Genomic DNA, 3,270 nt, shown 5'->3' with positions numbered 1-3,270 from the left:
TCGTTGTCGGGATCGCTTTAGTGTCGCTAAGTGTGACGGGGCCTTAACTCCTACGGTATGCACCATGTCTGCCATGTTTGTATATCTATGGAGTCCAGAGAATGGTAGTCCTACAATACACTGCAATATTGCAGTAAGCAGCAGGGTGGCTCAGTGGCTAGCACTGTTGATTTGCAGTATCGGGGTCTTGAGTTCAAATCCCACCAAGCACATCGGCAAGGAGTGTGTATGACTTCCCCGTATTTGCATGGGTTTCCTCCGGGTTCCTGTTTCCTCCCACACTCTGCAGACATACTGATAGGGAATGTAGATTGGGAGCCCCATCGGGGACAGTGATGTCTGTAAAGCGCTGCGGAATTTGATGGCGCTATATAAGTGAGTGAAATAAAGTACAAGTGATTGTAGGTATAAGATAAATAAAAGCTCATCTCATCCCGCTTTCCCCAAAAGGTGACTAACATGTAAAAATGTACATATGTATTATCGCCGCGGGCGTAAATGTCGGAACTAACAAAATATATGAATATTAATCCCATACATTGAGCACCAAAATAAAATCTCAGTATCAGAACCGCTCGTTTGATCACTAGGCCTCCCAACACATGGAAGAAAGATATCAGAAAGTCGAATGGACCCAAAATGGTAATGAGACCTCCAGCTGGTATGCAGCAAAGAATCGTAAGGGAAGCAGGGCCACTGACAGGGCCGGCTCCAGGTTTTTGAGGGCTCCGGGCGAAAGAGTCTCAGTGGGCCCCCCTTTAACACATACCACGACTCATGATCGCATATAACACAGCCATGTAGTATATAACACAGCCCACGTAGCATAGAACACAGCCACGTAGCATATAACACAGCCACGTAGTATATAGCACTTCCCACGTAGCATATAACAGCCCATATAGTATATAACACAGCCCGCGCAGTATATAACACAGCCTGCGCAGTATATAGCACAGCCCGCGCAGTATATAGCACAGCCTGCGCAGTATATAGCACAGCCTGCGCAGTATATAGCACAGCCTGCGCAGTATATAACACAGCCTGCGCAGTATATAACACAGACAGCGCAGTATATAACAGCCCGCGCAGTATATAGCACAGCCCACGCAGTATACAGCACAGCCCCGTGACGTAGTATATAACACCGCCCACGTAGTATATAACACAGCCAGTTATTTAGTATATACAGTAACAGTAGTCTATGACTACAAGTCCCAGCCAGCATCGCTAACATACCATATTGTAGCTGCACACATGTCCCACACAGTACTGTCTGTCTTGCAAGTTGCAGAGTCTGAGACCATGATCCACTCCCGCCGCCTGTACAGGTCGTACTCGTACCTTGTCCTCAGGAGTCGGCTCCCAGGTTCAGCAGGCTGCATCCCCCCGCTCCCGCAATGCATTGGGACCCCCGTTGTGGACACAGGGACCGACCGTGCACCGTGACCTGACTGCAGCTGCTGCTTGTGTTCTGCTCGGCGCTGCAGTGCTGCTGGACCTGTCCTGGACGGTGGACGAATGGATGATCTTCTCTGAGCTCTTGCTTGCCTCTTAGGATGACGAGCTCTAGAGTAGACACTCTCACTCACCCGACCGGAAGTGACAGGGACAGATGATCGCCGGCCCGGAAGTGACTCTCTTCGTATCCATGGTGACAGGCCGGCGGAGGTGAGTATTGCAGCTGCGCAGCGCTGCCGCCAGCGAAACCCTCAGAGAGTGAATGACTGTCACCGTGTATGTAAAGAGTCACACACAGCAGGGATGAAATCCGGCTGCGGGGCCTCAGGACTCGCGCATGTGTGTGTACAGAAGTACTTGTACGTTACTACCATAAATGGGCCCCCCCATCTCGCCAGGGCCCCGGCATTTGCCCGGGTGCTGACGCCGGCCCTGGCCACTGGGATCTCATCCCAAGGGACGTAGGACCCCCGGAGTTGGTCATGTGATCGTACCAGGGAACTGTGGCTGCCACTGCCAGGAGGGCACTGAGGAGTGCAGGGTCACTGTTGGTGTGATGGGCAGGACCTAGGAATCAGTGTTATTTTATCAAGTCAATTAACTAGATCTAAAGGCAAATCTTCTCCCTCAGTATTAGGCCACGTTCACACGCTCAGTTTTTGGTCAGTTTTTTACCTCAGTATTTGTAAGCCAAAACTAGGAGAAGAACAATCAGAGGAAAAGTATAATAGAAACCCATCACCGCGTCTGTATTTATCACCCACTCCTGGTTTTGGCTACTGAGGTAAAAAACTGACCAAATACTGAAGGTATGAACGTGGTGTGAATTAGGAAGCCACCATCTTCCTGTCCTGCAGACAGCCCCGGCCCTCTGATGAACGGCCTCACTAGAAGGGCTGTGGCCTATGTTATAGCGTGCTAATGGTAATACAATGTATTGGGAGCCTGCATATAACATGGGGCTCCTGGTTAGGGGCTGCAGGGGTTTGGTACGGTGCGTTGTGATGTGTAGCAATCCTGATGCATCATCCCTACACTTAACATAGGACCTGCGATTGCATCAGGACGTATCAGGGTCAGTATGTGTCAGGATTTTTCATGTGCTGCCAAAACGAAGCTTGTTGCGAATTTTGGGTGTTAAAAAAATCTGCCGACATTGTGGTATGTGGGAGCGCGTCCAAAAGACGTATGATTGTTAATGTAGACGCCCCCGAATCAGGCTGCTGCGTCCAATCTGCATGTGGATGTCATACTGCGCAGGCTCCGAAAACCATTTATTTCCCTGTCACTTTCACCAGTCTCTCCCCTCTGCCCCAGAAGTCAGAATTTCACATTTCCAACCAAATCCTGATCAGGATGCGGTTCCTGCGTTTACAGAAAAAATACGGATGCAGATAAATTGTGTCCAGAGGGAACGACTACAGCAATGTACAAAAACCGCCACATATTGGAAAATAATGGGCCTGTTCACAAGAGCGAACAATCTGAGGAAACAGCAATGCTATAAACAGTCTGTACTGCGTCACCAGATACTTATACAGGTGTATAATGAGGATCTCACTGTACAGGCGAAGACCGGGAGCCATGACAGTGGAAAACGCATTTAATTTATTTTTAAAAAAAAAGATCCAATTCACGAGCTGAAAGTGCCGGACTGCCGATCACTACTGCCCATCAGACAGGCTGACCCGGCGGCCACTGCCCACTGCACGTGATCAGGCTACGCCCCGCCCTGTACCCGCACGGATCGGAGGGGAGGAGCGTCTGCCGCCATATTAACTAAGGGAAAGTTTATCCCGACGGAAAAGA

The sequence above is a fragment of the Ranitomeya imitator genome, chromosome 3, assembly GCF_032444005.1.
Source record: "Ranitomeya imitator isolate aRanImi1 chromosome 3, aRanImi1.pri, whole genome shotgun sequence".
NCBI lineage: Eukaryota > Metazoa > Chordata > Amphibia > Anura > Dendrobatidae > Ranitomeya > Ranitomeya imitator.
The sequence above is the reverse complement of the archived record's forward strand: the minus strand, read 5'-3'. Positions refer to the sequence as shown.